The following is a 13,787-nucleotide window of genomic DNA, read 5'->3' on the forward strand; positions in this document are numbered from 1 at the left end:
GGTTCCTTATCCTTAAATTGAAACCTCAATGCTTGTTCTCTCACCTACTTATACTGTGTGTCCCATCTGGGTTAGGGACTATCTCTGTCCTGATTATCCTGTATCTACCCGAGAGCTTCGCAAATAGTAAATGCTTAACAAGTACCATTTTCAGAAAACGCAAAAAAAAAAAAAACAAAAACCTCATAAAGGGTCAGATCTCTGCCTTAATGGTAAGCGGCGCTGCCTCCTTTTGTTTGAAATCGTAGGCGCCAAACCACTTAACATCGACCTTTACATTTAGCTGCAGCCATTGTTTTTGAGCAGTGGAAGTCAAAGGCGAAGAATGACTCATCCGAGATTAGATTTATTGATTAGAGCTCAGCATGTGTTCCTGGCGTACCATAGACAGGTCCAACCCGCACCCATTTTGCTGGCCAGATTTCGATCCATTTGGCATCGTGGCACTATTAAAGGCCAGCTGGCGCTCCACATAACAAGCCTCGGTCCTCATGTATAGCTCAGCAGCGCTACGTTGTGAATGATCAGTGCCCTCTAAGTCCCTCAGAGAAGGTTTCAATAAAAAATTGGTGCTGTCCTATTACCACTCTTCATCTCTTTTGCTATTTCTCCATTATTGTCTCTATTGATTCCCTCTGCTCCCCTTTCCTCTCCCCACACCCTCTGCTCCTCTCCCTTCCCCTCCCCTGAGCACTGTGCTCATTTGTATATATTATTTATTACCTTATTTATTTTGTTAATGAGATGTGCATCCTCTTGATTAGTGGCGGAGAACCTGTGTCCTCTGACTCCCTAGCCCGTGCTCTTTCCATTAAGCCATGCTGCTTCTCTAAATCCACGTGTATTAGTCGGGATTTGAACCCGGATCTCCCGTGTGGGAGGCGAGGATTCTACCACTGAACAGTGGTACGGCAGGACGATGGGCAGGTTGGCTCCCAGATCCAAAATCACAGAGAACCCTGGGTTCTGCTTCTGTTCCCCAGAGGAGGGGTGAGGACCAAACAGCAGTTCCTTCCAGGCCAAGCGTCTTTATTCTTACTCCCTCCCGGAGGGTTCCAGCACATGTTTACAGGCTCAGGAGCTGAGCCCATGATGCCTACAAAATTGGCCTCTTATAGCTTTTGTTCATTTGCCTGATCCCTCCCCAACTGTCTTACCGCCATGGATTGCCCATGTCCTTCCTTTGGTTGCTGGGCTGTCAATCAGTTTCCTTAGCCAAGCAGTGGTTATCTCCATAAGCCTAGGGGGGCACGCCGGGATCTGCCATCCTGGGTTTCCCACTACCACGTGGTCGGTCTCCAAGGCTCGAACACTGGGCGGAGGAGAGGCACTGGAGTCAGAACTCCATCGGACTCTAAAGTGTGGGGGGTGGGGGTTGGGGTGGGACAGAGCCATGGCACTCACGTTGTGGGGCTGAGAGCTGAGGAGTGGGAGGAGAAGGGGCCAGGGAAGATCAGACCCCACTGGACTTCGGCACACAGGGCATGGAATATGGGTCTCTCTACTGCAGAGCTGAGTGTTTGTTAGGCTGAGTTCTACTCACAGATTGACTCCAGAATGCCTGGGACTGGGATAAGGGGATGAAGGAAAGGTGGAACCAGTGCTCAGATCTCCAAGGAGAGGCAGAAGGGAATGCCAGCACCATGACAGCCCGAGCTCTCTGTGTCGTGCATGTGTGCCTGGCCTCGCTCCTGCCCACATCCTAGTCCCAGCGTTGTTTACTGAGACCACTTGCTCTCATCCCTGGAATAACAACGGCCCCACACCGACATACAACACACACAGACTCCTTCCTCTAGCCACGGGCATACTGGCTGGGATCCTGGACTCTGCCCAGCAGCACAACCAGAGCAGCTCATGTGTGTGGCTCCCAATGCCCTCAATCTTGGGCAGTGTGTCACCCAGGCAGAAACTATCTGCCCAGGGAAGCGGTTTCCTGCAGGAAAGTTCCATTGCCCAGTGGAGCACCCCAACCCCCCCTCCCCCCCCCCCCCCCAGTTTGGGATAGTGGAATTGGAAAAAATATTAAAAAACTAACTTTACTAGAGCGGACTTTCCACAGGAAGCCACCTTGGGTTGTAAATCCAACAGGATGGCAGAGAGCATGCTCTGATAACCATGATCCTACAGATGAAGTCAATTACAGGTCAACCAGTGGATGCCCAGCTTGGAGGGTTTGGTTTTATCAGGTGACTGCTTCTGGCTCAGGAGTTGCCCACTGAGGAGCCCCAGGGTTTATTTTGTTAATGAAATGTACATCGCCTTGATTCTATTTAGTTGCCATTGTTTTTACAAGATGTTCTTCCTCTTGACTCTATTTATTGCCATTGTTCTTGCCTGTCTGTCTCCCCCGATTAGACTGTAAGCCCGTCAAACGGCAGGGACTGTCTCTATCTGTTGCTGACTTGTTCATTCCAAGCGCTTAGTACAGTGCTCTGCACATAGTAAGTGCTCAATAGATATTATTGAATGAATGAAAGCGTTGCTCATTGGCCAATCCAAACTCGTGGGTATGGTTATTATGATGTTCATGTGTTTATGGTATGGTGTCTTCATAATTTTGTTGGGCTTGTTGGTGGTGCTCTGCCTTCTCCAACCCTGCAGTGGTTGATGAATGATTCACAATTCCAGTGCTTCTGGGGGTTCCACTACACTGCCTGCCTTAGATTCCCATCTTCAATGTCACGTCTTCTCACTCATTGACTGACCCTCTTACAACCCCCACCAACTCTTCCAATCCTTCATCTCCCTCCTGAAGCCCCCATTCCTCCATGTGGGACAGGGACTGTATTTGATCTAATAATAATAGTTATTATTATGGTATTGGTTAAGTGCTTACTATGTGCTAGGCACTGTACTAAGCCCTGGGGTGGATACAAGCAAATCGGGTTGGACACAGTCCCTATCCTGCATAGGGCTCAAGGTCTTATTCCCCATTTTACAGATAGGTAACTGAAGCACAGAGAAGTGAAGTGACTTGCCTAAAGTCACACAGCAGACACATGGCAGAGCTGGGATTAGAACCCATGACCTTCTGACTTTCAGGCCCATGCTCTATCCACTATGCCATGCTGCTTCTCTGATCTGATAATATTGTATCTACCCTAGTGCTTAGTACAGTGCCTGCCAGCTAGAACTCCTTCTCTCTGCTCCTTTTCCTACCCAGTCCTAGAATGGGTCATATAACCCTGCTGCCTTAATTTCCTCTCCATCAACTAACTTCCTGACCCTGTGCAGTCTAGCTTTGGACCACTTCGCTCCATTGTGACTGCTCTCTCCTGGGTCACCAGTAACCCCCTTATGGCCAAGTCCAGAGGCTCTGCTCCTCCTCATTCTCTCTGCTGCTTATCACACTGGGACCACTCCATTCTCCCCTACTCTTTTTGTTTTACACTTACACTCTCTCCAGAAACTCATCCACTCACCCAGATTCAACAACCATCACTCTGTGGGTGACTTCCAAACCCATCTCTCTAGCCCTGACTTCTCATCCGAACGGCAATCCCACACCTCCCTTAAATCAATCAATGGTATTTATTGAGGGCTTTCTGTGTGCAGAGCACTGTACTAAGTGTTTGGAAGAATACAATATTACAGAGTTGATAGACACATTCCCTGCCCACAGTGAGCTTCCAGTCTGGAGGGGGAGACAGAGATTAATGCACATAATTATTTATATTAGCCTCCAGGCCACCTCACTTGACTGTCCCTCAGGCACCTCAAACTCAACATGTTAAAAGACAATTCCTCATCTTTTCTCCTCTGCCAACTCCTCCCCCTCCCTGTTCCAGAAACATACCACCTCACTGTCACCTCTTTGTGGTGGTTCAACTCTCACTTCCAGCCTACTACCAGATCCTGTTAATTCTTCCTGCACACCCCTCCCAGATCTGCTCCTTCCTTTCCATCCTACTGCTACCACCTGGTACCGTTCTCGTCTTTCCAGAACTAGACGACTGCAGTTGCCTTCTCGCCAGGCTTCCAGCCTCCAGCCTCTCTCTCCTCCAATCTACATGTCATGCTGCTACCCGGGTAATCTTCTTAATTGATTCTCTCCCTCAAACCCTCCATTGGCTCCCTGTGTTTCTGCACATCTAACTGAAACTCCTCAACATCAGCTTCAAGGCTCTCTGCTACCTAGCCCCACTTTACCTAGCTGTTCTCTTGACTGGCTATTCCCCAATCCACTGCTGTTGTTCCTCCCAAGCCAACCTTCTAGCTGTCCCTCGCTCTTGACTCTCCTGCCTCCACCTCATTGCTCAGGCTGAACTGTTATATTGTACTCTCCTAAATGCTTAGTACAGTGCTCTGCATTCGGTAAGTTCTCAATGAATATAACTGATTGATAGATTGATTGACTGCTGCCCCATTTAATCGTATTTGTTTAGTACTTACTGTGTGCAGAGCACTCTGTTAAGCACTTGGGAAAGTAAAAAGTTGGTCTATTCAGAACACCCATTGTGGTGCTCATGGAGATATGGAGATTGCAGAATAGCTATTGAAGATGAAATTAGCTGCTTGGTGCGACTCCCAGCCAGGGATCCTTCACAGAACCATCCGTTCAAAGTCTCTATCGCCTGCTCTCTCTCTCTAACCACATGCACATCCAGGTTCCTGGACCCCAGCCATATCAAAGCGCATATGTTAGGCTGTACATTAACTCACCCCACTAGGAACTGCTGTTTACTGATCTCAAGGAGGTGATTGGTACAACCCCAGGGAAACTGAGTCACATTTAGGCTAGTGCCAAATTGGCAGTGACCTCATCTACTCTCTCCAACTGCTGGTGGAGTAGGCTTTGCTTCAGAGGAAAACGAAATGTTAATTTGAAACAGACAGCATTATCTCTAAAATGGGGATTCAATACCTGTCGTCCCTCCTACTTAGACTGGGAGCCCTATGCGAAGGGGGAGCTGGACTGTGTCTGACCTGATCAACTTGTACCCACCCCTGCTCATAGAAGAGTGCTTGACACGTTGTAATAAAGACCATTCTTAAAAAAAAAAAATTATCGGTGAGCATTGTCATATATGCTCTTTTCTGATGAGCGTTTTTTGGAGACCGTTTTTAGTAAATGAGCTGGCTTTCCCAACAAATTAATTGGGAAAGTCCGCACCATTATTTAACTGGGGGGAAGGGGAAAAGAGGGGAGGAGGAACTGATGATGGGAGAAACCCAGCCTCTTGGAGGTGGGAGATGGGGGGACCCGACTAAAGGCCCATGGTCAGGCTGCAGAGCTGAGCTGGGCCACTACTTAATGTACAGAGCTTCTCCTTCTCCCCTCCTGTCAGGGCCCACTCTTTGAATTACCCCACTTCCTTAGAGAAGCAGCGTGGCTCAGTGGAAAGAGCCCAGGCTTGGGAGCCAGAGGTCTTGGGTATGAATCCCGGCTCTGCCACCTGTCAGCTGTGTGACTGTGAGCAAGTCACTTAACTTATCTGTGCCTCAGTTACCTCATCTGTAAAATGGGAATGAAGATTGTGAGCCTCATGTGGGACAACCTGATTACCCTGTATCTACCCCAGCGCTTAGAACAGTGCTCTGCACATAGTAAGCGCTTAACAAATACCAACATTATTATTCTTAGTCCTGGAATGGAACCGAGCAGCTCGTTCTCATTTTGCGTACTGAGGAACGAGGAGCGAAGCCCTCCTGCATTAGTCCATGATGGGGAACAGAAGCCCGGTTAGAAAAGATGCAACTAATCTTACTGAAAGCTGGGAGGGGGAGGCACGGTTTATAGTTTCACATTACAAACAGTGAGATCACCAATTCTCAGTTGAATCCATGATTCTGCTTATTCCATCAAGCCCCATTCTAAAATCTTCTTGGGCACAAGTCTCCCATCCATCACTTCCTTCTCTCCTGCCAAGATTCAACTTCTTGCATCATGTGGTTCAAGTACCCTTTCGTGCTTTCTCCTTAGACTTATCTCTCTTTTCTAGGCCCTCTGGTAAGACCCATCCAGAGGAATGTTAATGAACTTTCTCATATTTCTGGAATTATTTCCCAGCTTCTTGAATTTCTGTACACATCTCTAATTTGTTCTTCAAAACTTCTCTCCTGCCTACTTGATCTTTTTGTTTCTGATTTGTGGTCTTCTTTACTTTCTATGACTCAGTGCTAATCTGCATTACTCTCTCACTTACGTGCCAGGTACTGGGCTAAGTGCAGGGGGCGTATACAAGATAAACAATTCAGACACCTCCCTCTCCCACACTGTGCTCACAATCTAGGTGAGGAAGGGACAAACACATAATCAATCAGTCTTAATTATAGAGTGCTTACTGTGTGCAGAGCACTGTACTAAGCACTTGGGAGAATACAACAGAGTTGGTAGATGTGTTTCCTGCCCACAAGGAGCTTATAGCCTAGAGAAACAAGACTGTATACATACAGTCATACTGAAACAATAAATACATTTCAGATGATTGGGAGATATTAAAACACCAGAATGAAAGTGAAAAAGTAAGAGAGGTAGAGGAACAATGCTAATCCTGGCTCTGCCACTTGTCTGCTGTGTGGTCTTGGGCAAGTCACTACATTCCTCTGTGCCTCAGTTACCTCATCTGTAGAATGGGGATTAAAACAGTGAGCGCTATGAGGGACAGGGAATTTGTCCAATCCAATTTGCTTGTATCCACCCCAGTGCCTGGCACATAGTAAGCACTTAACAAATACCATAATAATTATTATTATTATTATTAGGAGAGAGCAGTCCTTCCCAAGTCCTTGGTACAGTGCTTGCACATAGTAAGCACTCAGTAAACACAAATGACTGATCGATGTTCCTCAGTCTTGGCTTTCAGACTGTTTTTGTGTCCTGCTTTCTAAAGTGGGAAATACAGGTGTTTCTGACTTCTTCACTTTCAAGGTGACAGATGATTGGAGGGGGCAATGCCTGCTGAAATCAATCCAGTTCTGGAATTAAACAAAACTTTCAGATTGCCGATTCCTTTTTGGCTGGATTGAAAATGAAGCAGGAATTTATTTCATTAAAGAACACACGAGATTCAGAATTTTTTTTTTAAATGGGTGTTTTTCACCTGCACAGACCCACAAATGCTCAGTAATTTTCTTGACTACTACATAAGATTTGGCTAACAGCAAACTGTAAGAGCAATGAGAGATTTGTCTAAAAGGAGGATGCAATTTGGTCAATGCTAAGAATTCAAAAAACGAGTGCAGCTCTTTGGGAGATACTGTGGGCCAATGCAGACTCTCCTGATGGGGCTTTAATATTTCCAGCTTTTCCCTGGGACAACCAGAATCCTGAGAATTAGGCAGAGAATCACTTTTCTGAGATTCCTCAGAGCCCATTTCATTTTGACCGATTCTTCATGTCAGAGAAGATGCTGGCATAGGCAAGGTGACCAGCTATATTCTCAACGCATAGATTCAGCTTTTTTTTTTTTTTGTGAAATAACCTCCCAAAGAGTAGTTAGCCTTTTTCCCCACAAGGAATATTTTCTTAAATTCATGGCCAACTTCTAGCAGCCACTTTGGTTTGGAATTGGGCAGTGACTCCACTTCAGTAGGGAAGCGGGGAGTGATCCATTTGGAATCGGGTAGCATCTTCTTATTGATTTCAAATTGGTTAGTGTCTTCAATTTGGCTTGGAATTGTGCAGTGTCTCTACTTTGGTTTGTAATAGGGCAGTGTCTCCATTTTGATTTGGAATTTGGCAGAGTGCCCAGTCAAGTTTGGACCGAGGTAATGTTTTCTCATTCGTTTGCAACAGGGAAGTGTCTCCATTTTGGTTTGGACTTGGGCAGTGTGTCCTCTTTACTACTCATGATAAATGATATGATACTTAAGTGCTTACACTGTGCCAAGCACTGTTCTAGGTGCTGGGGTACATACAAGTTAATCAGGTTGGACACAGTCCCTGTCACACATGGGGCTCAAACTCTTAATCCCCATTTTACAGGTGAGGTAACTGAGGCCCAGAGAAGTTGTGTCTTCCCAAAGTCACAAGGCAGACATGTGGTGAAATCAAGATTAGGACCCAGGTCCTTCTGACTCCCAGGCCTGTGCTCCATCCACTAAGTCATGCTGCTTCCAGGGTCTCCACTTTGATTTGAAATTGGGAAGTATCTTAACTTTGGTTTGGGATTGTGTAGTGTGTCTACTTTGGTTGGTAATTGAACACTGTCTCCACTTTGGTTTGGAATTGGGCAGTGTTTCCACTTTGGTTAGAGATCATTCATTCATTCATTTATTCAATAGTATTTATTGAGCGCTTACTATGTGCAGGGCACTATACTAAGCACTTGGAATGTACAATTCGGCAACAGAAAGAGACAATCCCTGTCCATTGACGGGCTTACGATCTAATCGGGGATAGTGTCTTCACTTTGGTTAGAATTGGGCAGCATTTCCACTTTGGTTGGGAGTTGGACAGTGTCTCTAGTTAATTCATTCAGTTGATTCAGTCACATTTATGGAGTGCTTACTGTGTGCAGACCACTGTGCTAAATGTTTGAGAGAGTACAATACAACAGTAAACCAATACATCCCCTGCCCTCAGTGAGCTTTGGTCGAGAGTGGGGCAGTGTCTCCACTTGGCAGATAAGTGCCCTGGTTCATACCTTTATTCGAGAATTCTGTCTCATTCCAATAGTAAGATAGACGGTCTAATGGATGCTGACGTTGGAATGAGAGGCCTGAGAAACCCTTTCATCTGCAACATTCTCTCTGTTTTGGCCTCAGTGATTTCTTCTGTAACTGGGGCTAACATGTCATTTCCCAGGGAACTGAAAGCACATATGCTCAGTTCTGCTCTAACATGTTGGCTTTAAAGCTCTCCATCACCTTGCCCCTTCTTACCTCACCTCACTTCTCCCCTTCTACAACCCAGTCCATACACTTATTTCCTCTGGTGCTTTCTCCCTGTGCCCCGTTCTCATCTGTTTCACTGCTGACCCGTGGCCCACATAATAATAATAATGTTGGTATTTGTTAAGCACTTACTACGTGCAGAGCACTGTTCTAAGCACTGGGGTAGATATAGGGTAATCAGGTTGTCCCACGTGAGACTCACAGTTAATCCCCATTTGACAGATGAGGTAACTGAGGCACAGAGAAGTTAAGTGACTTGCCCAGAGTCACACAGGTGACAGGTGGCAGATGTGGGATTCGAACTCATGACCTCTGATTCTGAAGCCCAGACTCTTTCCACTGAGCCACACTGCTTCTCTACCTCTATCGCACATCCTACCTCTGGCCTGAAATCCCCTCCCTCCTCAAATCTGCCAGATAATTGCTCTCTCCCCTTCAAAGCCTTACTGCAGGCACATCTCCTCCAAGTGGCCTTCCCAGACTAAAACCCACTTTTCCTTATCTCTCACTCCCTTCCACCTCACCCTGACTTGCTCCCTTTGCTCTTCTCTCCCTCCCACCCCACAGCGTTTATGTATATATCTGTAACTTTATTTATATTGATGTCTGTTTACTTGTATTGATGTATTTCTTCCCCCACCCCCTTACTGTGAGCTCGTTATGGGCAGGGATTGTCTCTATTGTACTTTCCCAAGTACTTAGTACAGCGCTCTATGCTCGGTAAGCGCTCAATGAATACAAGTGACTGAATAAATTAACCTAAAGAGTGTACTCCTTTACTGGGAAGGGAAAACAGCCCACTGATCCTGATTATCCTCTTTTCTGGAAAAGAGGAAGCTTGCAAGGAATGAAGACTTTCTCTTATGAAAGTGGGCCTGTCCAGGGCCATTTTATGAGAATGGAATAATTGTCACCCTCCCCATTCCCCTTTCTTTGCCCAGGCACTGTTGCCCCCAAGGTGGAGGCTGACGGGGAATGGTAGAGCAAGATGACAAGAGTGCTTATCTCAGTGCATGGTACCCAGAGGGCACTCAGTAAATGTCTTTCCCTCTGCTCCCTCTACCCCCCTTCACCTCTCTGCAGCTAAACCCTCTTCTCTCCCCTTTTCCTCCCCTCCTTCCCCTCTTCCGTCCCACCCCCTCAGCACTGTACTCATCTGCTCAACTGTATATATCTCTATCACCCTATTTATTTTGTTTATTTTGTTTAATGAGATGTACATCACCCTGATTCTATTTAGTTGCCACTGTTTTTATGAGATGTTCGTCCCCTTGACTCTATTTATTGCCATTGTTCTTGTCTGCCTGTCTCCCCCGATTAGACTGTAAGCCCATCAAAGAGCAGGGACTGTCTCTATCTGTTGCCGACTTGTACATTCCAAGCGCTTAGTACAGTGCTCTGCACATAGTAAGCGCTCAATAAATACTATTGAATGAACGAATGAATACAGCTAAGGTAGTCCTGGAATGTCTGGCCCCTTACTCAAGGGTTAGCTCCTGCAAAAACTGCATGTTTGCTACTCATCTCTGCAAAGTGGCCTTCTTGGGAAAAGGTTCAGGTTGCCCCTTCACCCTGCAAAACTTGGAAGAGAAGTAGGAAGCCCAAAGTAGCACTTTTCCCCACCTTGCCCTGGCAAGGTTTATCCCTCACGGCACCCTTCCTGGCATTATTGCTTCTCTGCTTAGTGTTTCCATCTTATAAAATTCTCTGTTCTATTCTGAAACATGAATTTTAATTGGAGCAACACATATTATTTAAGGCACATCACACAACCTGTTTCCTGGTAGTTATTTCTTCTTGACATCAGCGACTTCCAAACTTTTCTTCCCTGGAAGCCAAGGGCAAGGGTAGCAATAGGAGGAGAGGGAAGATTAAAGGACAGAATGGTTTGCTGATGCAGAGTTCCTTTCTAGGAAGGCTCTCTCATAGGCCAGGGTTCACAGTCTCAGAAATTGCTTTGGTTATAAATCCCTTCCTCCAAGAAGTCTCTTTTGGATCGTGTGAATTCTAGTGGGTTCACAGCTGTGATAGTCCACTTCCAGGGGACAGGGTTCTGTGGTCCCACACCTCTCTGACTCAGTCCAAAGAGGGGCGATTTAAGGAGGGTAGAAGGCAGTGCCACATTCTAGATGACACTGCTCCTCTCATGCTCTCCATCACTTTCTTGAGATGGTCTCACTTCCCACTCCTCAGACTCACTGCAAAAGAGGGAAGAGGTGACCTGCTTCTTGGCCCATCCCACCCCTTCCACCACTCACGTTCTCTTCTTTCAAAGCCCAAGACATCCATCTCTTCCACTGATTTTTAATTACTAACTGCTGTCATCCCCCTATTTCCAACACCCAGATATCACCCCTAATTTTCTGAGTAATTTTTATGCCGTATTCTCACCTTCTCTCTCTCCTTCTCCATCCCTACATGAACCTTCTGGGACTTAGCTAGCCCCGAGGATGCTTCCGACAGCTAACCAGCCACCAACTTTCTCTCACTCCTTAGCTTCATTGCCCTCTTGCTCCACCCCACTTCACCCACTCACCAAATTGGATGCTTGCTCCATCTTATCACCCCTAGTTATTGTACAGTCTCTAAACTCATCAACTCTGGAATTCCACTCTCCAACCATAACCTCCTCACTTGCCTTCTCTCTCACATGCTCTCTTCCTGAAAAGCTGTCCTATCTCCCACATCCCTCTGACTTCTTGATCCCCTCCACTCTCCCTACCCAAACTCCCCTTTTTTGATGCACCAATCCATGTTCTCAACTCCACCTTCTCTGCCAAGTTAATTCCCTTGCACTCAGTCCTTCCATGGAACTTGTACACATCTTGTATAGATCCAGCAGCCTTGGGTGACTGCCACAGTTTTTCTTCGTTCACTCTTGTGCTTGGGTTGCTATTATCACATCTTTAAAATGTTTCTTCTGTGCTCCTCCCTTTCAATTTCCCAATTCCAGCTTCACCGCCAGCAGTTGCTTGGGTACCCTGCTGTCACACATTCTCCTTTCATGTCCATCTAGCACAGCTGGAGGTGGGCTAGGAAATTGACTTTGTCCTTGGACTTCAATGTTTGTGACCCTGCACTTTTTCCTGTATCTGATGTGCTGCAGAGATTATGTCTGCTGTCTCATGCTGTGATCTGAAGTAACACTGTGATTCTGGGAGCTTTCTGTCAATGGCATTCTTAAGTAGCTGATCCAGGAGTTCTTAGGCTACAATCTTGCCAGTAATGCAGAGTAATGAGATACTTCAATAATTTCTGTAATCTGATCTTTCACCCTTCTTCTTGATGATGGCTTACACTCTCTGGAGTGTAAGCTCCTTGTGGGCAGTGACCATGTCTGCCAACTCCTTTATATTGTAACCTCCCAAGCGCTTAGTACGGTGCTCTACACACAGCAAGCACTCTATAAAATGTAATTGATTGATTGGTGGCATTTTTGAGATCCTGTGGCACTTCCCTAGAGTTTGTATAAGGATGTTAGTAGGGGACAATGTGGTATCCCCTCCATGTTTGTAGAATCGCCACGGTTTGCCCTAAGGTCCAGGCCCATATTATTTTTCCATAGTTCTGATTTCTGTGATGACTTGCTCAATAGTTGTGGCTAGTGTTGTGTCTTTGTATGGTGGAAGGTTATCTATGTTTTGAAAGGCCTCATCTTCCACAGTTGATGAGGAACAGTGTGGCCTAGTGGATAAAACACAGGCCTGGGAGTCAGTGGACCTGGATTCTAACCCTAGCTCTGCCAGTTGCCTGCTGTGTGACCTTGGGCAAGTTGCTTAATTTCTGTGGGACTCAGCTTCCTCATCTGTAAATGGAACTTTTATGCCTGCTCTCCCTCCTACTTAGGCCGTAAACTCAAAGTGGAACAGGGACTGTGTCAGACCTGATTAGCCTATATCTATCCCAGTGCTTAGAACAGTCCTGGACACATAGTAAATGCTTAAGAAATACCAAAATAATAACAACAGATGATTTATTGAGAATATTGAAATATTATTGCCAGCTCTTGAGGATTTTCTCCTTGTCTCTGATGAGCCCAGAACTGTCTTCACTCTTTGAAAGTGCTGTGATGTCAGATTTGGAGATCTATAAAGTCTTCAACATTTCATGGCCATCTGCATATCCTCCTCCACCCCGGCATGACCCCATCTGTGGTACAAATTTCTTCAATCTTGATCGACGAATTACAAAGCTGGCTCCTGAAAGCCTCACTTTCGCCTGAGTCGTGAGGTGCAGCGACATCTTATGATTACAGTGATTCTTCATTTGCAGTAGGTTTGAAGCCACTGAGAAGTACTATGGTCTAATGGAAAGAGCATGGATGTGGGAATCAGAGGATCTGGTTTCAAATCTGGCTCATCACTTAATTGCTGTGTGACCTTGGACAAGCCCAACAAGTGCAGTCAACAAGTGCCTCGGGCAAGAAGCATCTCTAAGGAAATAATCCTACAGACTACCAAGTCTATAGGGGTAGGTTAACCAAATGTGTCTAAAGACTGAAGCTGGAACAACAACCAGTTTGTTTTGGAAATGAGTTTTCTAATGTATGAACACTGTTGTTACACTGACTGGTAATTGGGATGAAATGTGTTAGAAATAACACTTTCTTCTAGAGAATATTCAGCTTTATATGAGAAAAATCTTTGCCACATTTTTGACATCACAAGCTGTTATGGAAACAAGAATTACAACATTGCTTTGTATTTCTTTGAGGTTTTCTCTTGTCAATAATTCTAGGAGCTCAACAAAGAGCCAATGAAAAGTTTTCAAGTAATAATTAATGAGAGAAAAAGCAATGTAATTTAAGAGACTTAGACTTATGAACTATCAATTAATCAATGGTATTTTTTAAGGACTTACTGTGTTCAGAGCACTTTACTTAGTGCTTGGGAGAGTACAAAACAAGAGAGTTGGTAGGCCTGATCCCTGCCCACAAGGAACTTAGA

The sequence above is a fragment of the Ornithorhynchus anatinus genome, chromosome 5, assembly GCF_004115215.2.
Source record: "Ornithorhynchus anatinus isolate Pmale09 chromosome 5, mOrnAna1.pri.v4, whole genome shotgun sequence".
Lineage (NCBI taxonomy): Eukaryota > Metazoa > Chordata > Mammalia > Monotremata > Ornithorhynchidae > Ornithorhynchus > Ornithorhynchus anatinus.